At 39.4% G+C, this 26,728-nt stretch overlaps 1 pseudogene; it reads right to left on the minus strand.

Annotated features, from left to right (window-relative positions):
- Positions 1-4,888: 4,888 nt before the first annotated feature.
- LOC120084056 (secreted RxLR effector protein 161 pseudogene) lies at positions 4,889-8,824 on the minus strand (annotated as a pseudogene).
- Between the last annotated feature and the right edge of the window lie 17,904 nt (positions 8,825-26,728).

The raw sequence follows: 26,728 nt of genomic DNA on the forward strand, positions 1-26,728 counted from the left end.
CCGGTATATAATCCTGTCTAAAGCTGGGGTACTTAAGTTGACGGGTTACAGAACTCCTACCTGGGGATTATGGTCGAATTATTGAGCATTGGTAATCGGTTTTATGAGCATACGTGAGTGATGTAAGGTAATAAAATGGTTTATTACCTAGACATCATAGGTTAAAATCCAATTATAAGAGTTATACTTGGATAAACCACATAGACTTAGGGTTGTTTTATTAGCTGAAAAGAACCTAAGTATAAATCTACCCAAAATAGAACACTTCAGTAGTAGTTTAATAACTTCTATATGATAGAGTTATTAGAAAACTTCAGTGGTAGATTAATAACATATACGATACGTTATTTTTAGCTCTCACGTCTCTAAGAGTTCACCCTAGGAGTGACCTCCCTACGGAGAGTATTTTTTAGCTTAAATCTAGATTTCGGTGAATAAGAAGAAGTTGTTCAAATATAAGTCTATTATATGATAAATAGATTTCAACTGTCACGTCTCCATATAGTTTACATCGTGAGATTCATATGACGCTTCGTGTCACCCTGGGAGTGACCTCCCTACGAAAAGTGTTTTGTATGAGTCAATATCAAGGTAAACGGAGGAAGTAGTTCATAGTAAGTGGGTGAAGGATATGTGTCAATATATCCTACAGTCTTCTCTATTAGTCTGAATCGTGAGATTCCTATGTTGCACTTGCTGGTTAGCTTTAAGCGGCCCTTTGCTAGTCGTTTAGCGACGGCTGTCCCCACGGAGGGTTGTAACATAGGATTCGGAACAACACAGGCTTCAGTAAAATGAATAGGGTCTTATAGTTCCGTTTTGGATGTTGTCTTCTATTTCAGAGGCAAATTCATACCGTCCTATAGGATATGAAAATGGCGGGTCACACTTACAAGAATTACTAAGTTGTTAGTAAAGATCTTGACCAAAAACGATAACTAAATGACTATAGGAATAAGAGTTATTCCGGAGACAGTAGGAATAAGAGTTATTCTGGGAATAATGTTTGGTCAAAATTGTTTATCTTAGTGAAAGAGTATCTGAATGCCCCTTGGTAACACATATTCTGACTCACTAAAATATCGTTGCAAATAAATAATGGTTATGGGTACATTATTGCTTTTGCTAAAATTTAATTTTGGATTTAGTTACAATTTGCTAATTAGAATTTGTTTGAATTTTATCAGCATGTCGAATTCTGTAATACTCGCTTCCTATGTACAAAACAGTAAAATCAAATCAACAAACAAATTACTAGTGGTTGATTATACCAAAAGAGTTTTAACAGAGGATTGTCCTCTATCTCTCAACTTATCTAAAATTATGAATTATGTAGATGAGGATGCTGAATTCAAACAACAAGATAAATATGATTTACTTGTTATCAAAGCATGTTTAGTGAAAAACAATAAAATTTTGATAATTGATTCAGGTGTTGCTAATCATATATGTACTATCTCACAGGAAACAAGTTCCTAGAGACCGGGGAGATTGTTTCAGCCAAAGCAGTGGGAGATATGAAGTTATTTATAGGAGATAAGTACATTATTTGAAAAATGTATATTATATTCCTTCTATGAAAAGGAATCTAATTTCTGTCTCCTGTTTGCTAGAACAAAATTATAGAGTTTATTTCGAAAATGATGAAGTGTTCATCAAAATGGGAAATAAACAGATTTGCTCTGCAAAATTAGAAAATAACTTGTACATGTTAAAACCAATTGAGGTCAAAGCTGTTTTGAACATAGAGATGTTTAAAACTGCTGGGACTCATAAGAAGAGGAAGATTTCTCCAAATGCCTATCTTTGGCACTTGAGATTGGGTCACATAAATCTTAACAAGATTGAGAGATTGGTTAAGAACGGTCATCTAAATAAGTTGGAAGACATTTCATTACCACCACGTGAGTCTTGTCTTGAGGGTAAAATGACAAAAAGATCTTTTTCTGGAAAATGTCTTAGAGCCAAAGAAACCCTAGAACTGATTCACTTAGACCTTTGTGGGCCTCTAAATGTTAGAGCAAGAGGAAGGTTTGAATATTTCATCAGTTTTATAGATGATTATTCAAGATATGGGCATATTTACCTAATGCACCAAAAGTCTGAAACTTTTGAAAAGTTCAAAGAGTATAAGGTAGAGGTTCAAAACCAATTAGATAAAAAGATTAAAACACTTCGATCGGATCGAGATGGTGAGTATATGGACACAAAATTTTAGAACTGTTTGATAGAACATGGAATTTAGTCTCAACTCACAGCCCCTGGTACACCCCAGCAGAACGGTGTGGCAGAGAGGAGAAATAGAACCTTGTTGGACATGGTTCATTCCATAATGAGTTACGCTCAGTTACCAAATTCTTTTTGGGGACACGCAGTTGAGACCGTGGTGTATATTTTGAACATAGTTCTCTCGAAAAGCGTTCTGAAATGCCTTACAAGCTCTGGATGGGACGTAAAGGAAATTTATGTCACTTCAGAATTTGGGGTTGTCCAACACATGTGTTGGTGCAAAATCCTAAAAAGCTGGAACATCGTTCAAAAGGATGCCTATTTGTAGGCTACCCAAAAGAAACTAAAGGTGGTCTCTGTTATGATCCTCAGGAAGATAAAGTATTTGTATCGACAAATGCAACCTTCTTGGAGGAAGATTATATAAAGAACCATCAACCTCGCAGTAAGCTAGTAATAGAAAAAATGTCCAGAGAAACAATAAATGTATCAACAAGAGTTGTTGATCAAGCAGGCCCATCAACAAGAGTTGTTGATGAAATGGAAAAATCGACATGCGTAGCGGAAATAAGAATTGATTTTACTCTAATCGCCCAAATTAAACATGCAACCCAAGAGAATTAATTAGGGTTATTTTGAAATAATACCTTTCAAGCTCCCGAAACTCATCTATCTCTGCTCGAACACGAACCGGACAACCACTAGAACTTACCTACTATCCTCTGGACTCGGAACTAGGTTGTAGGACCCGATGGATGAAGAACCCGAGATAGAGAAAAAAAGATGAAAATAGTATAGTGAAATTGGGTTGGTTTTTTTTTCCAGCCCAATTTTAAAAACTAATTTTGCAAAATTTTCAAAAAATTTTAATCCAAAATCACAAGCCCATATTTATAGAAAAGGGCCATGCAAAATTGCATGAAAAAACTTCACAAAATCCCAACACCTAGAATCCACTATCTAAGTGGGCTTAATGTCTCCACTAAGTCAACACCTAGCCCACTATTTTGTTAGTGGAATTATCCAACAAAAGTTCGGATTTTCCCACTAACTTTAGTCAAAGGGCAAAATAGTCATTTGGTCAAAGTCAAACTTTGACCAAAAAGTCAACATTTTGACTTTTTATGATTTTTTCCGTGTAATTTTGACCTCCCAAGCATGAATCCGCATTCATTTTCTCAAAATTCAAATCACAATTGAATATAAGGTCAGTCAAAGTTTGACTTTTCAAAGTCAAAAGTCAACTATTTGACTTTTTACATCTTTGACCATTTCCATTATTTCCAAGCTTCCGAATATGAACATATTCATATTCATGATATTTAAATCATATTTAAATATTAAAGCTATATCTCTAAACTAAAAAACCGATCACTATATCACATATACTTATCTGTTTTTCTCTCTTCACCTAATTCGAACAGTTCGAATTATTCTATCATACTATTCTAAATTTATTCCATATGAGCTAGTAGGGGAATCTAATGGACCTATAGATCATGGGCTCCAACGATCCGAGATTAGCTGGCTAAACTCTTTAGACGAAGCTAATCAACATTCGTTAACTAACGGGTCATTCCACTATAATCCCGTAGTTGCACTCCCCTCACTATAGATATATTTGTATCCATTTGATATAACCATGATTAGTAAGTTAATCCTTCACAGGTTATTTGTAATCTCGGCTGGGTCATAAAAATCGTTTTACTCCCGAGACTACATCTTATTCCTTAAATTCCACTGATCCTCTAATGAATAATTGGTTTAAGATCCAACCTATAAACTGAACCCCTCTCGGGCCAATGAGAGGGTGTGGCCTCTTGTTCAAGATCTGGATTCAGTACTAAAGGGAATAACCTATCTACTATCCCTATAACGGGTAGGAGTGAATTCCGTCTTGCACCCTATGTTCCCAACTATCCACCTAATCTTACCTCTGAAATGGGAGGCTTATTGGGCCAACGATAATAAGATGTCCTCACCTATGCAGATCTAAGGATAATTTCGAGTGAACAGGAGTTCATAGTTAGCTCAGGATTAAGATTAAGTTACTTAGGTCATCAATTAACGAAATAGTCAGTTTTATACATTAAACGGCATTTAGAACGTAAAAGTGACTATTTCATGGTTCAATCTCATGTAACTCTTTACATAGGATGCCCCCATTTTCATGTCTCCACGTGAACATTTTAGGATCACATTGTTTGTACTAACTACAAAATGGGCCGCATCCATAGTGTCCCCAGAATAAGGCGTCCAATCTTATTCGAATACTATAGACCATTTTGGCTATATATTTGAACTTGATTCACATTTATGTCACTACATAAAGTTCAAACTTAAACTTAATAGCCTCGGATCCTTAGTTTATTGGATTCATGAATATAGAATTTAAATTTACTAAAGATTTTCAATAACAACTTTATTAAACAAGAATATGATATTACAAACTACGAGTTTTAGGATATAAAATCCAACAAACTCCCACTTGGACTAAAACTCCTAGTAGGATCAAACGATGCTGAATTTAACTATGAGAAATTAATATTACATATGAGTACAATAAACATATGAATACAATAAACTAGGGCATATACCTAAAAGTTCTCCCACTTGTCCTAGTTTACAAATACTGTAGACCTAAACTGTGTAGGTGACCCTAAAAAACTTTAGTCGTAAGGGTTTTTGTAAAAGGATCAGCAATGTTTTGCTCAGAAGATATCTGGGTCACTACAACATCACCACGATGTACGATTTCCCGGATAAGGTGGTACTTGCGTTCGATGTGCTTTCTCCATTTATGGCTTCGAGGTTTTTTTGAATTTGCAACTGCACCACTGTTGTCACAATACAAGGTGATGGGTAGATGTATATTTGGAACAACTTCCAAATCTGTCAAGAATTTCCTCAGCCATACTGCTTCTTTTGCTGCTTCGCAAGCAGCTATGTACTCAGCTTCCATTGTGAAGTCAGCTATACATGTCTGTTTTATGCTTCTCCACACTACTGCTCCTCCGTTAAGAGTGAACACTGATCCAGATGTAGACTTTCTAGCATCTTTATCAGTTTGGAAATCAGAGTCTGTATATCCAGTAAGGATCAGATCCTTAGCACTATACACAAGCATGTAGTCCCTAGTTCTCTTGAGATACTTTAAGATGTTCTTAACGACAGTCCAATGATCACGTCCAGGATTAGACTGGTATTTACTGACGATCCCTACTAAGTAGCATATGTTAGCTCTAGTACATAACATTGCATACACCAGGCTTCCAACTGTAGAGGCATAGGGAATATTTCTCATATCCTCAACTTCTTGAGGTGTCTTAGGACATTGTTATTTCGACAGATGAATTCCATGTCTGAAAGGCAACAGACCCTTTTTGGAATTCTGCATTTTATATCTAGACAACATTTTGTCTATATAAGATGCTTGAGACATGGCTATTGTCCTATTCTTGTGATTCCGAACAATTTAGATCCCAAGAATATACTGCGCATTTCCTAAATCTTTCATTTGGAATTGTGTATCTAGCCATTGTTTGACGTCAGTAAGATATCCTACATCATTCCCAATGAGTAGAATATCATCGACATGTAAAACTAAGAACGCTATAGTAGAATTGACGATCTTCTTGTAAACACAAGACTCGTAAACATTTTGTTCAAAGCCATAAGATTTGATCACAGTATCAAATCTTATATTCCAAGATCTAGAAGCTCATTTCAACTCATAAATGGATTTTTGAAGCTAATAAACCTTTTGTTCTTGACACTGTGTAATAAACCCCTCTGGTTGAACCATATAGATACTCTCTTCAAGATCACCGTTTAGAAAGGCTGTCTTGACATCCATCTGCCAAATTTCATAGTCATAAAAGGTGGCAATGGATAAGAGTATTCTAATCAACTTAAGCATGGCAATGGGAGAGAAAGTTTCTTCATAGTCCACTCCCTCTCTCTGGATATAACCCTTTGCCACAAGTTGAGCCTTAAAAGTCTGTACTTTACCAGCTTGGTCTCGTTTTCTCTTGTAGATCCACTTACAACCAATTGGTTTTACATCATTTGGTTGATCTACAAGTTTTCAGATAGAATTGAAGTACATAGACTCCATTTCGAGGTCCATGGCTTTGACCCACTGATCACGGTCCACATCTTTCATCGTTTGTTTATAGGTCGATGGATCCTCTATGCCGTCATCAGGTATGATGACTTGTGTTTCTGTTAAACCCAAGTAACGGTCAGGCTGCTGAACAACCCTTCCACTACGTCGAGACATTCTCAACTTTTGAGAAGTATGTGACTAACCTGATGTACTAGTTTTATCTAGTACTTTAGTAGATGAACTAGCTCTATCTGTAGTGTCTTTTGAAATTTCATTCAATATTAGTTTAATGCGAGGTTGATGACTTCTTATGTGGCCTTCCTCTAAGAATGTGGCATTTGTCGATACAAATACCTTATTTTCTTGAGGATGATAAAATAGACCACCCCTTGTTTCCTTTGGATAACCTACAAATAGGCATAATTTTGAACGATGTTCCAATTTTGTGAGATTTTGTACCAACACATGTGTTGGGCAACCCCAAATTCTAAAGTGACGTAAACTACTTTGACGCCCTTTCCATAGCTCATAAGGTGTTTCTGAAACACTTTTAGAGGGAACATTATTCAAAATATGGACAGCAGATCCAAGTGCATATCCCCAAAAGGAATCAGGCAATTGAGCATAGCTCATCATAGAGCGAACCATATCTAATAAGGTTCTGTTTCTTCTTTCTGATACACTGTTCTGCTGAGGTGTATTAGGTGCAGAGAGTTATGACTAGATCCCATTTTCTATCAAATAGTCTTGGAATCGTATGTCTATATACTCTCCACCTCGATCTGATCGAAGTGTCTTTATTGTTTTACCTAATTCATTCTCAACTTCAGCCTTATATTCTTTGAACTTTTCAAGAGAATCATACTTGTGATGAACAAGTAAACATGACCATACCTTGAATAATCATCAATAAAACTGATGAAATATTCATACCCACCTCGAGCCTTGACATTTATTGGTCCACAAAGGTCCAAATGTACGAGCTCTAAGGGTACTTTGGCTCTGAGACCTTTTCCAATAAAAGATATCTTGGTCATCTTTCCTTCAAGACAGGATTTACATGGAGGTAAAGAGTTATCTTCTAACTGACTTAAAAGTCAACTTTTGACTAATCTCTCAATTCTATTGAGATTTATGTGACCAAGTCTAAGGTGCCATAGATAGGCGTTGGAAGAAACCTTTTGTTTTTTATTATGAGTTTCTAATGTTCTAAATATTTCAGTATTTAAAACAAAATTTTCTCTAGTTGATCTTAACTTATATAAGTTATCTTCAAGTGTAGCAAAACAAATGTGAATACCTTTATAAAAAGTGAATGCTTCATTTATATTAAAAGATATTGTATATAATTGTTCTGTAATACAAGCGATAGATATCAAATTCCTCTTCATAAGAGGTGCATACAAAACATTTTTAAGTACTAGATATCTATCTTCAAAAAACAACTTCAGATCTCCCACTGCTTCAGCTGAGACAACCTCTCATGTTCCAACTTTGAGGGTTATCTCACCTTCTTCAAGCTTTTTCCAAGAACTAGTTTCCTGAAATGAGAAACAGATATGATTAGTGGCTCTTGAATCTAGTATCCAGATTGAAGTATCAGATTCCACTAAACATGTTTCAACGACCAGTAAATCATATTTACCTTGTGCCGTTTTCTAAGCTTTCTTCTCTACAAGGTACATCGAACCATTTCTCTTCCAATGCTCGTTTTGTTTATAGTGGAAACATTTTCCTTTATCTGTATCCTTCTTTCTCTTCTTTATCTTGGGAGCTTGCCCTTTTCCCTTCTTTTTCATTTGAGCTTTAGAGGGTCTAGCTTTGGTTTTAGAGGACGATCCTCTTAAAAACTTTTTCTCAGTGGTAGCAACATTTGCTTCCACTTCCTTCCCCTTACCTAAAGTAAGGTTTTGGAATCGCTGGAGCTCGTTAAGAAGGGTAGTGAGGTTAAATTCTATCTTATTTAAAGACGCATTTGTCTCGAAAGGTATAAAACTCTTCGGAAGAGATTGTAAGATAATGCTAACCTGGTTAGCCTCATCAATGGGTCCGCCATTTACTTCAGTGATATTGAAGTACATCATCATGTCCAGGACATGTTCTCTACAGAGGTCCCCTCCTTCATCCGCTTCGTGTAAATGTGTTTAATTGTCTCGTGTCTAAGGGACCATGATGGTTGCCCAAACATTTTTCTTAATGAATCTATTATCTCTTTAGCTGTAGCTAAGGATTCATGTTTCTTTGCCAAAACATCAGACATGCTGGCAAGAATGTAAACACAGGCCTTTTCATTGACTCTGACCCATCGATCGTATGCTTCCCGCACAGTTCGATTAGCATTTGAGGTTGGGGCTTGAGGACATTCCTCAGTTAAGATAAATCTAAATCGTCAATTACCAGTATTGTGTTTAGATTTTATTTCCACGTCAAATAATTATCACTGTTTAGTTTCTCAAAAGCTAAGAGTTGAATTATTGAGCTATTCATGCTGAAAAAGATAAACATGTTCTTTTAGAAAAAAAACTATAATCACAAAGAAACCAATTTAATTTAGCAAAAACTAATAATGTACCCTTTATTATTATATTTTGTAACAATATTTCAAAAGTTTAGAGTAACCTCCACCGAAGGGCAGTCGATTATTCCTCTTTTGAACCAAGACAATCTTGACTAGATGTTAACCCCAGAATAACTCTTTATTCTTATAGCACTTTAATTATCGTTACTTTTGTCACGAATATACTAACATTTTATTAATTCTTGTAAATTTAACCTTCCATTTTTGGATTTCAGAAACCAGAATCAACATGCTCCCGAAAGTGTTTCAATATAAAACTGATCTACGAGAGCCTATCCAGATTTGGAGTTCGCAGTGTTTCGAATCCTATAATACAACCCTCCGAAGGGAAAGGTTGCTCTAGGGCAGATATACAGGCACATTATAGATGTGAGGTAAGGATCTTTACCTTTCAGGCATGAAATTCACTTGTCTAAGGAGCAGAGTCCTTTGACACCTCACGAGGTTGAGGAGATGAATCAAATTCCATATGCATCTGCAGTTGGGAGTTTTATGTATGCAATGTTGTGTACTCATCCCGACATATGCTATGTCGTAGGAATTGTCAGCAGATTTCAGTCCAATCCTTGTCATGACCATTGGATTGCTGTTAAAAACATTCTCAAGTATCTTCGGAGAATGAGAGATTATATGCTCGTGTATGGTCCTAAGGATCTGATCCTTACTAGATACACTGATTCTGACTTTCATACCGATATTGATTCGAGAAAATTAACTTCGGGGTCAATATTCACTCTTAACAGAGGAGCATCAAACAGAGTTGTATTGCGGACTCCATAATGGAAGCTGAGTATGTAGCTACAAGCAAAGCAGCAAAAGAAGCAGTATGACTCAGAAAGTTCCTAACCAATCTGGAAGTAGTTCCTAATATGCACCTGCCTGCCACTCTCTACTGTGATAATAGTGGAGCAGTTGCAAATTCAAAGGAAACACGAAGCCATAAAAAGGGAAAGCATAACGAATGGAAGTACCATCTCATCAGGGAGATTGTACACAGAGGAGACGTCATTGTCACTCAGATTGCTTCCCAAGACAACTTAGCTGATCCATTTACGAAGGTCCTCTCGGCTAAAGTGTTCGAGGATCACCTAGTAGGACTAGGTCTACGAGTTTTGTATCACTAAGGCAAGTGGGAGAATTGATAGGTATTGTAATGCCCTAATTATTGTATTTGTACATTTTATTCTCTCTATGTAAACTCAACATTGTATATATTTGTATATATTGATCCACTGGAGTTTTTGTCCAAGTGGGAGTATTGTTGGGTTTTATGTCCTCAAATTTGCAGTTTGTAAAATGATAAACATTTTCTATTATCAATATACTTGTTATTGATCTCATAAATTGTATGAAAGTCTAAATCCAATAAACTAAGACCCATGACTATTGTATGAGTACTTGAACTTTATGTGTAGACATAAAAGTGGATCAGATTTGAGTGAATAGTCAAAATGATCTATGATACATGAATGAGGTTGGGTACCTTATCCTGGTAACACCATTGGATGCGACCTACTCTGTAGTTGTTACAAAGAGTTGTAAAGTGCTGCATATGATGTGATCTTAATTCGTACATATTATGACATAAGGAGTGGGGGCGTCCTATGCAATGAATTTGCATAAGATTAGGACCAAGAAATAAGTCACTCTTACTTTATAACGTTGTTTACTGTTTAAGATTGACTATTTCACCTAGATGACCTAAGTAACTCGATTTTAATCTTGAGCTAACTATGAACTCCTGTTTATTTGAGATTACTCTTAGTTTGCATAGTTGAGGGTTGGTTCAACAGCGTCGACTCAACAAGACTCCCATTTTAGTGGTAAGACTAGATAGATAGCTGGGAACATAGGGTGCAAGACAGAGTTCACCCCTACTCGATTTAGGGATAGGAGAAAGATTGTTCTCTCAAGTACTGAATCCAGGTCTTGAACAAGGGGCCCCACCCTCTCACTGGGTTGAAAGATTTTGGTTTAGTGATTGGATCACAAACCAGTTGTTCATTAGAGGATCAGTAGGAACTTGAAGAATAAGACGTAATCTCGGGGGTAAAACAGATAAATGAACCAGTCGTTATTACGAATAACTTGTGAAGAGTCGACTTGTTGATTATGGTTAAATCATGTGAACATAATATATCTACAGTGAGGGGAGTGCAACTATGGGCTTTAGTGGAGTGACCCATTAGTTAACGAATGAAGATTAATTTGGTCTAATGAGTTTAGCCAATTAATCTTGGATCGTTGAAGCCCATGATCTGTAGGTTCACGAGGTCCTTCTACTAGCTCGTAACGGACTAGCTCTAGAATAGTGTGATAAGTTAATTTGAAATGTTCAAATTAGAATTAAAGGGAGTAATTATATGAGATATAATTATGTTTAATTTTAGAATTAAACAGAATAGGAAAATTTTTATATTTAAATATGATTTAAATATATAAAGATAGATATGTGTTAAAATTAATTTAATATTTGATATTAAATTAATTAAGTTTTATTAATAATTAATTTATGAAATTAATTAATTTTTCGTTTTTAAAATCAAATAGATTTTTAAATCAAAATTTGATTTTTAGATAAAATTGAAAAATTGGAAAACTAAAACACTTAAATGAAAAAATGGTTTTTTCCATTATCCATCTTTGAACTAGCTCACACATGAAGCAATATATTTTCTTTATCTTCTCCAAGCATGAGCTGCAACTTATGCAGCTCTTCTCTTTGCATGTTGATTTGCAATATAATGAAGATATTGGAGTGAAAATCGGCCATGCAATCTACAAAATTTTGAGAGAAAATTCGGTTTGAAGAATGGTTCTTCAACAAAGGTTGCTGCAGTGAGCTTTTCTCCTTCATCCCTTGAAAATTCGGTTTGAAAATAGTGGGGAGGATCTTGAGGTGGTCTACAATAAGATTTGGAGAATATTGCTGCTAGAGAAGGAGCTTTGAAGAAGTTTCACAAGAGGTATGTTTTGAAACTCATTTTTTGCAAAAGCATGCTTTATATTTTGCCAAAATTAGTGAATTTGAATACTTAGATGATCCTTATGCTTCCGCTGTTGTTGATACAATCCTACAATTGGTATCAGAATATCAAATAAGCATTCAATTAAGTTTAATTTTGGTTTGATGGGTGTTTTATATGAGAAATATGAAACTGATGCACTGATATGATTTTCAGAGTTTTGGCTATTTAATTCTCTTTAATTTATCATTTAAATTTATAATTGGCTTTTACTTGATGAGCTTTAATGTGTTCCTAAGAGCCTGTAATTTATTTGGAGTCATTAAAGTTGAAATTAAGCTGTAAATGGAAGAAACAAGTGAAGGGGCCGAGTTGAAGTTCCAGAAAATCGGCCTCTGTTCTTATCGATGCTGAGGTTCCAGTTGCTAAACGATCGTCTAGCTCCAGACGATACACGATGTGTAGAAAAGCTAGATGATCGTATAGCAATAGGTGTTGGTTGCTGTGATGTTGAACGCTAGACGATCGTGTACCTGCGGGAGCTAAACGATGCGTTCAATTTGCTATACGATAACATTAAACAATCATTTAGCTTTGGTGTGGGAACTAAACGATACGTTGAATTTACTATACGATGGTACTATACAATCATTTATCAACGATGCGCTCTAATTGATGCGATGAAGTGTTATGTGATAGCGCTGAGCGATCGTGTAGACGAAGTTCTAAGCGATGCGTTGAAGTTTCTATGCAATGGAACTAAACAAATCGCTTACTTACGATGTTGAACGACATGTTGATGTTCTATACGATGGAGCTAAGCGATCGTTTAGTTATACGGCGGATACTGAACGATGACATGCAACACTAGACAATGGTGTTAAACGATCGTTTGGTTCTATATAATAGAACTAAGCGATAGTTATGAAGAGCTATACGATAGCCTTGAGCGATCGCTTACTACAATCGTTTATCTTTGATCGGGAGCTAAACGATATGATGAATTACTATGCGATAGCACTACATGATCGTTTACCTCTATGCAATAGCTAGGCGATGCGTTGAGTTGCTATGTGATAGCATTATGCGATCGTATACCTTTTTGTGCTAAACGATCAAGCATTTACTAAACGATCTAGTAAAATGCTTGACGATGATCGTCATTGCTATACGATGAGACTTAGCAAGATGTTGAACACTTGCAAGGGTTGTTGGTTCAACCGGTTCTTTTGTGGTCTGGTCTGGCTCAGCTTCGAATGGTTCTTGGCTGATTCAATTCAGACGGTTCGGGTTCGATTCAAGCTACTTGAGTTCGTTTTGGGGTGGTTCGAGCAATTCAGAAGTTGTTTTTGTAATAGTTAGACTTCTGTTTGCTTTTTTTTTTTTTCTTTTTTGCCAAAACTAAAACCATATCAGTCTGTGTTTAATTATTTATGCATTTGATGTATGTTATAATTAAATAAATCTTGTATGTGCATATAGTATGCCATTTAGATTTACAATCCCATCATAAGAAGTATGTTACATGCATTGAAAGTATGTTATAATTGTTATAATATATAGTATGCATTTTAGGGTTTCTTGTATTTAATATAAATGTTATATTAAATTTAAAACGCCACCATATGAAGCATATTTTTCGCACGGTGCGCACAGACGGTTTTGGGAACAAAGCTCATTTGGTGCCCAAAACGACTGTCAGGCCTAGCGGGGTGCCCCGGGGCCCAATTGTTGTGCGCGAACTTTCCGGTAGGCAAAAAATTGAAAACGGACCCAGTTATTCAGAATGATGAGAAAAAGTCGTGCGCGCAGATGGTTTTGGGAACAGAGCTCGTTTGGTGCCCCAAACGGCTATCGGGCCTGGCGAGGGTGCCTTGGAGCCCAATTTTTGTACGCGAGCTTTCCAGTGGCCGAAAATTTGAAAATGGACCCTGGGGTTCAGAACGATGAGAAAAAGTCGTGCGTGCAAACCCTTTTGGGAAGGAGCTCATTTGTTGCCCCAAACGGCTATCGAGCCTGGCGGGGGTGCCCCGGGGCCCAATTTTCGTGCGCGGACTTTCCGGCGGGCGAAAATTTGAGAACGAACCCAGGGGTTCAGAACGATGAGAAAAAGCCGTGCGCGCAGACGGTTTTGAGAACGGAGCTCGTTTATTGCCCCAAATGACTATCAGGCCTGGTGGAGGTGTCCCGGGGCCCAATTTTTGTGCGCGAATTTTCTGGTGGGCAAAAAATTTAAAACAAACCCAGGGGTTTAGAACGAAGAGAAAAAGCCGTGCACGCAGACGATTTTGGTAAGGGGTTCAGAATGAAGAGAAAAAACTGTGCGCGTAAACGGTTTCGGGAACAGAGCTCGTTTGGTGCCCCAAACGTCTATTAGGCCCGGCGGAGTGCCCTAGGGCCAAATTTTTGTGCGCAAACTTTCCAGCGGTCGAAAATTTGAAAATGAACCCAGGGATTCAGAACAATGACAAAAAACCGTGCGCACAGACGGTTTTCGTAACGGTGCTCGTTTGGTGCCCTAAACGGCTATCTTGCCCAGTGAAGGTGCCCCTAGGTCCAATTTTTTTGTGAGAACTTTTCGGCAGACGAAAATTTGAAAAAGGACCCAAGGGTTCCGAACGATGAGGAAAAGCTGTGCGCGCAGAAGGTTTTCTTGAACGGAGCTCGTTTGGTGCCCCAAACGGCTATCGGGCCCGGCGAGGTGCCCAGGGCCCAATTTTTGTGCGTAAAGTTTCCGGCGGCGAAATTTTGAAAACGGACCTAGTGGTTCAAAACGATGAGAAAAAGTCGTGCACGTAGACGGTTTTGGTAACGGAGCTCGTTTGGTGCCCCAAATAGCTATCGGGTGTGGTGGGGGTGCCCCGGATCCAAATTTTTGTTCGCGAACTTTTCGGTGGGTGAAAATTTGAAAACGAACCAAGGGGTTCAGAACGATGTGCGTGCAGACAGTTTTGGGAACGGAGATCGTTCGGTGTCGCAAACGGCTATTGGACCTGGTGGAGGTGCCCTGAGCCCAATTTTTGTGTGCGAATTTTTCGGAGGGCGAAAATTTGAAAATGGACCCAGGGGTTCAGAACGATGAGAAAAAACCGTGCGCACAGACAATTTTGGTAACGGTTTTCCGACGGGCGAAAATTTGAAAACGGACCATGAGGTTCAAAACGATGAGAAAAATCATGCGTACAGATGGTTTTTATGAACGGAGTTCTTTTGGTACACCAAACGACTAACGGGACCGGCGGGGCTGCTCCGAGGCCCAATTTTTGTAATCGAACTTTTCGGTGGGTGAAAACTGGAAAACGAACCCAGGGGTTCCGAACGATGAGATGAGAAAAAGTCGTGCGCACAGACGGTTTTGGGAACAAAGCTTATTTGGTGCTCCAAACGGCTATCAGGCCCGGCGGGGGTGCCCCAGGCTCAATTTTTGTTCACGAACTTTCCGCCGAGCGAAAATTTGAAAACGAACCCAGGGGTTGAGAACGATAAGAAAAAGTCGTGCACACATACGATTTTGAGAACGAAGCTCGTTTGGTGCCCCAAACGGCTATCAGGCCTCGTGGGGGTGCCCTGGACCCCAATTCTTTTGCGCGAACTTTCTGGCGGGCAAAAATTTCAAAACGGACCAAGGGGTTCGAAGAGAAAAAGCCGTGCACATATACGGTTTTGGAAACGGAGCTCGATTGGTGCCCTAAACGACTATCGGGCCCCGCAAGGGTGCCCTGAGACCCTATTTTTATGCACAAACTTTCTGTCGGGTGTAAATTTGAAAACGGACCCAGGGGTTTAGAATGATAAGAAAAAGCCATGCGCAGACGATTTTTGGAATGGAGCTCGTTTGGTGCCCTAAACGGCTATCTGGCTCAGCAGGTTGCCCGAGGGCCAATCATTTGTGCGCGAACTTTCCGGCGGGTGAAAATTTGAAGATGGACCCAGGGGTTAAGAACGATGAGAAACATTCGTGCGTGCAGACGATTTTCGGAAGGAGGCTCGTTTGGTGCCCCAAACGACTATCAAGCCCGACGGGGCTACCTAGGGCCCAATTTTGGTGCGCGAACTTTCCGGCGGGCGAAAATTTGAAAACAAACCCAGGGTTTCAGAACGATGAGAAAAAGCCGAGCACGCAGACGATTTTAGGAACGGAGCTCATTTGGTGTCCCAAACAGTTATCGGGCCCGGTAGGGGTGCCCCGCTGCCCAATTTTTGTGCGCAAACTTTCCGGCGGTCGAAAAATTAAAAATAGAGCTTAGGGTTCAGAACGATGAGAAAAAGCTGTGTGTGCAGATGGTTTTAGGAACGAGGCTCGTTTGATGCCCCAAACGGCTATCATGGCCCAATTTTTGTGCATGAACTTTCCGGTGGGCGAAAATTTGAAAATGGATTGAGGGGTTCAGAACGATGAGAAAAAGTCGTGCGAGCAGACGATTTTGGGAACAGAGCTCGTTTGGTGCCCAAATGGCTATCAGGCCCGATGGGGGTGCCTCGAGACCCAATTTTTGTGCACGAACTTTCCGACTGGCGAAAATTTGAAAAAGAACCTAGGGGTTTAGAACGATGAGAAAAGGCCGTGCGCGCAGACGAATTTGCGTACGGAGCTCGTTTGGTACCCCAAATGGCTATTGGCCCCCATAGGGGGGACCCGGGTCCCAATTTTTGTGAATGAGCTTTCCGGCAGGTGAGAATTTAAAAACAGACCCATGGTTCAAAACGATGAGAAAAAGTCATGTGTGCAGACGGTTTTGGGAATGGAGCTCATTTGGTTCCCTAAACGGTTACCGGGCCTGGCGGGGGTGCCCCGCGGCCCAATTTTTTTTCGCGAACTTTCCATAGGGCAAAAATTGGAAAATGGATCAGGGGTTTAGAATGATGAGAAAAAGTCGTGCGCGCAGACGGTTTTGGTAACGAAGCTCATTTGGTGCCCCAAACGGCTTTCGGGCCCGGCAGGGTGCCTCGAGGCCTAATTATTGTGCGCTAATTTTTCGATGGGCGAAAATTTGAAAATGGACCAGGAGGTTTAGAACGATGAGAAAAAGTTATGCACGAAGACGTTTTATATGAACGGAGCTCGTTTGGTACCCCAGATAGGTATCGGGATCGGCGAGGCTGCTCTGGGCCCAATTTTTGTGCTCGAACTTTTCGGCAGGTGAAAACTTAAAAACAAACCTAGCGGTTCAGAACGATGAGAAAAAGACGTGCGTGCAGACGGTTTTGGGAACGAAGCTCGTTTAGTGCTCCAATTGGCTATCAAGCCCGACGAGGGTGCCCCGGGCCCAATTTTTGTTCGCGAACTTTTCGACGGGAGAAAATTTGAAAACGAACCCAAGGGTTCAGAACGATGAGAAAAAGTCGTGCGCCAGACGGTTTTGGGAACATAGTTCGTTTGGTGCCTCAGACGACTATCAAGCCCGGCGAGGGTGCCCTGAGGCCCTATTTTTGTGCGCGAACTGGCGTAAATTTGAAAACAAACCCAAGGGTTTAGAACGATGAGAAAAAGTCGTACGCACGGACGATTTTGGGAATGGAGATTGTTCGGTGCCCTTAACGGCTATCTGGCCCAACGAGGTTGCCCGGGGGCCCATTTTTTGTGCACGAACTTTATGGCGAGCAAAAATTTGAAGACGGACCCAAGGGTTAGGAACGATGAGAAAAATTCGTGCGCGCAGATGGTTTTCGGAACGGAGCTCGTTTGTTATCCCAAACGGCTATCAGGCCTGACGGGGGTGCCCTGGGGCCCAATTTTTATACACAAACTTTTCATCGGGCGAAAATTTGAAAATGGACCAAGGGTTACAGAACGATGAGAAAAAATCGTGCGCAGACGGTTTTAGGAACAGAGCTCGTTTGATACCTGAAACAGGTATCGGACCCGGTAGGGGTGCCCCGAGGCCCAATTTTTGTGCGCAAACTTTCAGACGGTCGAAAATTTGAAAACAGAGCTAGGGGTTCAGAACGATGAAAAAAGCCTGTTCGTAGACGATTTTAGGAATGGGGCTCGTTTGGTACCCCAAACAGCTATGGGGCTCGACGGGGTGCCTTAGGGCCCAATTTTTGTGCGCAAACTTTCCGTCGGGCGAAATTTTAAAAACGGACCCAGGGGTTCAGAACGTTGAGAAAAAGTCGTGTGTGCAGACGATTTATTTGGAACTGAGCTCGTTTGGTGCCCAAACGGCTATTGGGCCCGGCGGGGGTGCCTCGGGGCCCAATTATTGTGTGCGAAGTTTCCGGCAACGAAAATTTGAAAACGGATACAAGGGTTCAGAATGATGAGAACAAGTCTTGCACGTAGATGGTTTTTAAGAACAGAGCTCGTTTGGTGCCCCAAATGACTATCAGGTGTGGCGGGGGTGCCCCGGGTCCCAATTTTTTTGCGCGATCTTTCCGGCGGACGAAAATTTGAAAATGGAGCCAGGGTTCAGAATGATAAGAAAAAGTCGTGCGCGCAGACAGTTTTGGGAACGTAGCGCGTTTGGTGCCCCCAACGGCTATCAGGCCCGGTGAGGATGCCCCGGGGCCCAATTTTTGTGCTCAAAGTTTTTGGCGGCTAAAATTTGAAAACAGACCCAGGGGTTCAGAACGATGAGAAGAAGCTATGCGCATACACAGTTTGGTAACAGAGCTCGTTCAGTGCTCCAAACGGCTATCGGTTGTGGTGGGGGTGCCCTGGGTCCCAATTTTTGTGCTCGAATTTTCCAACAGGCAAAAATTTGAAAACAGACCAAGGGGTTCATAACGATGAGAAAAAGTCGTGCGCACATACGGTTTTAGGAACGGAGATCGTTTGGTGTCCCAAACGGCTATCGAACCCCGGGGGGTGCCTCGGGGCCTAATCTTTGTGTGCGAACTTTCCGGTGGATGAAAAATTGAAAATGGGCCCAGGGGATCAGAACGATGAGAAAAAGCTGTGCGCGCAGACGGTTTTGGTAATGGAGCTTGTTTGGTGCCCCAAACGGCTATTGGGCCTGGCGGGGAGCCTCGGGGCCCAATTTTTGTGTGCGAACTTTCCTACGGGCAAAAATTTGAAAACGGACCCAGAGGTTCAAAACGATGAGAAAAATTCGTGCGCGCAGACGGATTTTGTGAACTGAGCTCGTTTGGTGCCCCAAATGTCTATCGGGCTCGACGAGTGTGCCTCGGGGCCCAATTTTTGTGCGGGAACTTTTCGACGGGCGAAAATTTGAAAACGGACCCAGGGGTTCAAAACGATGAGAAAAAGCCATGCGCGCAGACAGTTTTGGGAACAGAGCTCGTTTGGTGCCCTAAACGGCTATCGGGCCCAGCCGGGCTGCCTCAAAGCACAATTTTTTGTGCGCGAACTTTCTGGCAGGCGAAAATTTTAAAATAGACCCAAGGGTTCAGAACGATGAGAAAAAGTCGTGCGCGCAAACAGGTTTTGGAAAAGATCTCGTTTGGTGCCCCCAAACAGCTATCGGGCCCAGCTAGGCTGCCCTGAGGCACAATTTTTGTGCGCAAACTTTCCGGCGGGCGAAAATTTGAAAATGGACCCAGGGGTTCAGAACGATGAGAAGAAGTCGTGCACGCAGACGGTTTTGGAAACAGAGCTCGTTTGGTGCGACAAACGGCTATCGGGCCCGGCGAGGGTGCCCCCGGGCGCAATTTTTTTGCATGAACTTTCCGGCGGGCGAAAATTTGAAAACGGACCCAGGGGTTCAGAACGATGGGAAAGATCCGTACGCGATGACGGTTTTGGTTACCGAACTCGTTTGGTTGCACAAATGGCTATCAGGCCCGATGAGGGTTCCCTAGGGCTCAATTTTTGTGCTCGAACTATCCACGGGTGAAAATTTAAAAAACGGACCTAGGGTTTTAGAACGATGAGAAAAAGTCGTGCACGTAGACGGTTTTGGGAGTGGAGCTCGTTTGGTACTTTAAACATCTATCGGCCCGGAGGGACTGCTTAGGGCCCAATTTTTGTCCGCGAACTTTCCGGCAGGCGAAAATTTGAAAACAGACCCAGTGGTTCAGAACGATGAGAAAAAGCCATGCGTGTAGACGGTTTTTGGAATGGAGTTCGTTTGGTGCCCCAAACGGCTATCTGGCCCGGCGGGGTGCCTTGGGGCCCAATTTTTGTGTGCAAACTTTCCAGCAGGAGACAATTTGAAAATGGACCCAAGGGTTCAGAAGAATGAGAAAAAGTCGTGTGCGCAGTCAGTTTTGGGATCGGAGCTCGTTTAGCGCCCTAAACGGCTATCTGGCTTGTCGGTGGTGCCTCGGCGCCCAATTTTTGTGCACGAACTTTTCAACAGACGAAAATTGGAAAACGAACCCAGGGATTCAGAAGGATGAGAAAAAGTCGTGCAGGTAGACGGTTCTGGGAATGGAACTCGTTTGGTGTGCCAAACGGCTATCGGACCCTAGGGGCCCAATTGTTGTGCGCGAACTTTCCGACGGGTGAAAAATTGAAAACTAACCTAGGGGTTCAGAATGATGAGATAAAGTCGTGCGCGTAGACGGTTTTGGGAACGGAGCTTGTTAGGTGTCCTGAACGACTATCGGGCCTGGCGGTGGTGCCCCGAGGCCCAATTTTTGTATGCGAACTTTTTGGCGGGCGAAAATTTGAAAACGGACATAAGGGTTCAGAACGATGAGAAAAAGTCGTGCGCGCAGGCGGTTTTGGGAACGGAGCTCATTTGGTACCCAAAACGCCTATCGGGCCGGCGTGAGTGCCTAGGGACCAATTTTTGTGCGCGAACTTTCCGGCGGGCGAAAATTTGAAAACGAACCCAAGGGTTCAAAACGATGAGAAAAAGTCGTGCGCGCAGATGATTTTGGGAACGGAGCTCGTTTGGTGTCCCAAACGGCTATCGGTCCCAGTGGGGTGCCTCTGGACCCAATTTTTGTGCGCGAACTTTTCGGCGTGCGAAAATTTGAAAACGGGTCCAGGGGTTCAAAACAATGAGAAAAAGTTGTGCGCGCAGACGGTTTTGGAAACAAAGCTCGTTTGGTGCCCTAAATGGCTGTCGGGCCTGGCGGGGGTGCCCCGGGGCCCAATTTTTGTGTGCGAACTTTCCTACAGGCGAAAATTTGAAAACAGACCCAGGGTTTCAGAAGGATGAGAAATGTTCGTGCGCGCAGATGGTTTTTGGAACGGAGCTTGTTTTGTTCCCGAAACGGCTATCGGGCCCGGCGAGTGCCTCAGGGCACAATTTTTGTGCACGAACTTTCCAACGGTCGAAAAATTGAAAACAGACCCATGGGTTCAGAACGATGAAAAAAAGTCATACGCTCAGATGATTCTGGGAACGAAGCACATTTGGTGCCCCAAACGGTTACCCGTCGGGCTCAATTTTTTTGCACGAACTTTCTGGCAGGCGAAAATTTGAAAACGGACCCAGGGGTTCAGAACGATGAGAAAAAACCGTGCGCGCAGACGATTTTTGGAATTGAGCTCGTTTTCTGCCCCAAACGGCTATCGGGCCTGACGTGGGTGCCCCAAGGCCCAATTTTTGCACGTCAACTTTCCGACGGGTGAAAATTTGAAAATGTACCCAGGGGTTTAGAACGATAAGAAAGGGCTTTTTATAGATACAAAAAATGTTAAACTATTTATAAAAATAGTTTAAAAAAATGATAAATATTGATAGACAATATTAGTGTCAATTAGTAATAGACATAGACTTCTATTAATTTCTATCACTGATAGACACTCTATCAATCTCGATCAAAGAATATTAAAATGATATTTTTTGTATATAGTTTCCATTATTTTTCTTTATATATAACTTTTAAATTTAGACAATAGAAATTAAATCATACAATAGTTTAATCACATTTTTAGGGTTGATGAGATCTAAATTCCAACCTTTTCCCTGAAGACATATATTTTAATCAGTTAAGCTATATTCAAGTTGACACGTAATTTTTTAATTTTAGATATTTAAATTCTATTTTAGTCATCTATAACTTTTGACTCTAGTTGGTGTAAAGAATCTATACAACGTTTTAATAATCCTATTATGTGTTACAATTGGAGAAGAAAACACCTATTTCAATACGTTAAAGGGCTTGTTTGACAGAATTAAGTCGTGAAATATACTTTTAGTTATTTATCAATTTCGAATATATGAAAACTGGGTCTCGAAGTATAAAATTAAAAACAAATAATTTTGAATGATTAATGAAATATTTGTTTGGAGTAATTTTGAATACATTAAAATTAATTGTAATCAAATCCCTCCCTATAACAAATTGTTGCTTTTATGTTTTGTTCTACTTGAGCATATTTAGCGTACAGTTATTGGGCCCAGAAAAAAGGTCTATTACCCAGAGGCCCATCAAGAGAGAGTGGCCCAAGAAAAGGACCGAAGGAGTCTAATTTCATTGGAAAAATAAAAATTTATAAATATATATATATACAATTCCAAAATTCTTCCGAAAATTGTCAGAAATAAATGTTGGACAAAATTTTGAGAAAAATTTAATTAGCTGAATTTGAACTTTGTATTGTTTTGATATGCGGTATATAAAGATACAATCCCTAATATATATTCATTTGATTATTTCTTCAAATGTTACAATAAATTTAAATCTTCCAAATCTTCTTACAAGTTTAAGAAATTTGGTCTTTCGAACTTGATAACTTTGAAATTTCAGTCCTTTGGAGCTTGAGAATTTATGAGCTCCGAGATAAAGCCTCTAGAGGTTTCTCGTGGACTTAGACCTGGTTATTGTTGTTGGACCCAAATATTGGGTTTGAGGTCAATCTTTAATGCGACCCAAATTTTTCACCATGGCTTGAATTGGGTTGGGCCCAACTGACTTTAATTATTTGATCCGATCTAATTTATAATTTTCACAATGGGTCTTGGTTTTTGTTGTGATGACATGGCAAATTTTAATTGGTCGAAATTGCTCCTTTTCGAGATTTATGCACATTTATACGGTGGTGAATCTCGACAAACAATTTGAAATCAAAGTATGATTTTGACTCTTTTAACTTATGTACTATCCTGATCAAAATATAAGAATTTAGTTCAAAATTTTGATTTGAATTTTTGTTAGCTTGACACATTTTTTGCCTACTAAACACAAGATGAATTTTGGGCAAGATTGACCTTTTTATTCCCAGGTAAATTTTATTTGAACTAAAGTAGGAATTATATGTTCTACTTTAATTGCAAATGATTTTTGAGTAATAACCCAATTTTTTTTTTTTTTTTTTTATAAGATTTGGAATATACTCAATTCTTTACGTGAGGTTGAAGTAGAATTTCAACTTCATCTTTCAAGTTTGACTTGGTGTCTTGGTGGATATTTGAAGTGTACCTGTATTTTGATTTAAGGCATCAATTAAATTTTCAATTTAGATGATACCGAAATCTTGGTTTCAATTTGGAACAAAATAATTTTTTTTTTTATTCTAAATTGGACTTTTCATGAAATTCGGAGCATGACTTAGTTTAATTTGGAGAAAAAAAAATGTATATGGTTTGGATTCGGATTAAACTCTCCCATATGTACAAATTGGTGTACACTCATATAACACATATCGGAAAGATTTGGGCTTCCAAATGGTTTAAATAAAATATTTTGATTAAAAGTATACATATATATATTTTGCTGGAGAAGAAAATCTGCTAAAATAAAAATTAAAAATTAAAAATATATAGAAAAACAAATCTTCAAAATTGAATTTTAACTTCCTTTCCAATATTAGCAATCTTGATCAAGCTATTTTCCTATAAATTGGAATGAGATCCGAAATAAAATTATCCTCGAACACCTTGCATCCGTATTTTCTGGTTGGCCTCCGTCTTAATTTTTTTTATTACGATTCTTTTCTGCACTTCCAATCAACAAAATGATTTTTTATTATTTTTTTTTACCTGTGCAAACAGCCGCCATCGAATCGCCATCAATGGTAGAGTTTCGATTGCGCATTTTTTTTTTTTTTTGCCGCTGCCGGAGTCGAGATGTTTTGTGAGATAGGGAGAGAACGGTGAGTGTGAAGGAGAGAGAGACTAAACCGGCGTGCGAACCGTTCAAGTAGCAGTGGCGACTAACAACACTATGACTTGCACCGACGGCAAACTCCGACGTGAGCGCGACGACGAAGACCGGTCTGGTGGCACGGTTGGCAGATCTGTCGGCACTGACAAAGACTAATGACTGGTGGCCTATGAAGCACATATATTTTATATAAGAATCAATAAAGAAAAAAATAATAAATAACAGATCTTAGACTAGAATCAATCTAAATCCTAGATCTACAATCTTAGACTAGAATCATCAAATCCAAACCCATCTAATCTAATTATCCAAATCCTAGACTAGAAGCTGAGCTGTGTAACTGTATAGTCCCGAGAGAGAAAGGCCACCGAGAGAGAGAAAGCCCACAGAGAAAGACGAGAGTGAGAAAGCCCACAGAGACGAGAGAGAGACTTTTGAGATGGAGGTTACAAAAGGGTTGGATGCAATTTTAGGTTTTTTTTTTTTTTTTTTTAAAAAAAATATAATTTTAATTTAATTAACTTTTTTAAAAAAATATTTTTTCCACATTTTTTTGCCTTAATTTTTTAAAAATAATTTTCTCTTTTTTTTTCCACTTTTTTTTCACTTTCCTTTTTTTAGTATATTTTTTAATGATAACTTACTTTAACTTTTTATTTCTAATTAATTTTTTTGTTTTATATTTTTCTTTATTAGCATTCATTTTACTAAATATTTGTTTACAACAAACTTTTTTAAGCAAGTGAATTGAATTTGTCATATATATATTATTTGCCTTTTATTTTCTCAACTTTATGTTCCACATTAAGTGGTTAATAGAGAGACTCTTCTATATTTAAATTAGGGAATACGCTTCTTTTAAAATTGCCTAATTGCCTATAGTGAGCTTAACTAAAGGACCAAATCGACCTGAATGACTGAGCTAAGTTGACAAGTTGAAATTGAACTGGACTAAAATGAACCGAACTAAAATAGGTTGATTGAACTCTAAGCCCATGACTATAAGAAGATCTGGGTGGGCAGTAAATCTCTAGTTGGCAATTCCACGACGGCATCTCTAGTTGGCAATTCCACGACGGCACAACTTTTAGACCTTCCCACCGGGTTTTCCTATTTTGGGACGATATGCAAGATGCAAATGCATGCAATACTTAGGTGTAGTTAGGTGGTGTGTGCTTTTTGAAAATAGATGACCCTAAGTTTCTACATATTCTATCATTTTCAAGTCAAGCTATTGAGAACCCAGAAACCAAAAACCATAGGGTGAAAATTAAAACTAGAGAGAACCAACTTTGGGCTATGGGTTTGGGCCCTAAGGGTACCCATGGTTTGGGGGACGCACACGCGCTGTTTAGTTGGGCAAGTGAGGCGAGTCACATGTGTGACTATTTTTCATTATTTTTCAGTTGGCCTTCTCGGTCTTCCCCGTCCACCTTCCACGGGCCGGTCTTCCCCATCCACCTTCCGCAGGCCAGTTATTTGTTAGTTCAGCTCCAGACCCTGGACGATTGAGCAAACTCCAATGGAAGATGCGGGTCTAGGTGCATTGGACGATTTGGGCATGACGAAAGACTCGCGATCATAGCTGAGGTGGATCTTCTAAGCACGATTTGGGCACGACAAAAGACTCGCGATCATAGCTGAGAGGTGGATCTTCTAAGCACGCTGGAAGCTAGGCATGTGATGAGTGGGCAGAGATGCTAGAACCTGTGTCGGATTAACTTTACTAAAATCCTAATGGACAACGAGTTTGCCTCTATCGTTAGAGAACGAACTTTGGCGGCTAGGATTAAATGAGACAAAACCTAATGATTTGATTTTATGTTAATTTGGTATATATTGAATAATAAAGAGTGCATAATCAACATTTTATAAGTGAATAAATAGATAACAAGAAACCAATAAAGAAAAGTATATAAATGAAAAATGCCTAAAAAAAAGAAATAATAATTGAAAATAAACTCTAATTTCATTTTAACACAAGAAGAGCAACTAGAAAAGCTCTCTAACTTGGTGCTTGAAACTCAAAAGTGGGGAAGAAATTGCAGTTTTGGCTCCAACGAGCAATGTCATCTCTATTAATGGTGGTGACACAAAACTCCAAGAACCCCCAAAATTCGAAGTGGGTCTTTAACAAAACTCCATATAAGAAATCATTTCACATAAATCAAAGATGAAAGAGTATAATAACGGAAAGAAACCTGCAACATAAAAATGGGAGAGATCGAAGTACAAATGAAGGGTTCATCTCATTAACAAAAGAGCATAACTCATCAAATGACAACAAACAACAAAAGTTAAAAGCATAATGCATTAGATTCTAGCTTTTCAAAATATTACACTTACCTATAACAATGTTGTTCTATCCTGACAATAACGCAAGAATAAAAACACAAGGTCAAGTGGTGCAATCTTAAAAGAACCTTACAAAAATGGTCTATCTCAAGACTTATCAAATTTAAAGACAAACGAACAAAACTTGTCAAATGACCAAAAGTAATTAAGCCCAACTAAAACATCAATCTATAGATTAAGGTACAAAAAAGTGTAATAGTATAAGGTAAAGGTGATAATTCAATTGTATCCCTTGTAGTTTAAACAATAAGGAAAAATAAGGGATACGAACAAAAACAAGCTTTTACACGCGATAAAAAGAGACACAATACTATTGAGCTACAAAGCCTAAATAACCTACACAATATGTTGCAACAACAATAGGAAAACGAAAACAACTTTAAACATTTTAAGGTAACCAAAATGTACGAGCAAATGACAAAACGCTCAATCTACTCTTTCAAAAGGAAAAACATATGAAAAAGAATCTTATCAAGTGCCTAATACTTGAAACAAGATGGTTTTTTTTTTGTACGAATGGCCTCATTT

Source organism: Benincasa hispida, chromosome 8, assembly GCF_027475165.1.
Source record: "Benincasa hispida cultivar pf3 chromosome 8, pf3_genome.v1.1, whole genome shotgun sequence".
NCBI classification, from domain to species: domain Eukaryota; kingdom Viridiplantae; phylum Streptophyta; class Magnoliopsida; order Cucurbitales; family Cucurbitaceae; genus Benincasa; species Benincasa hispida.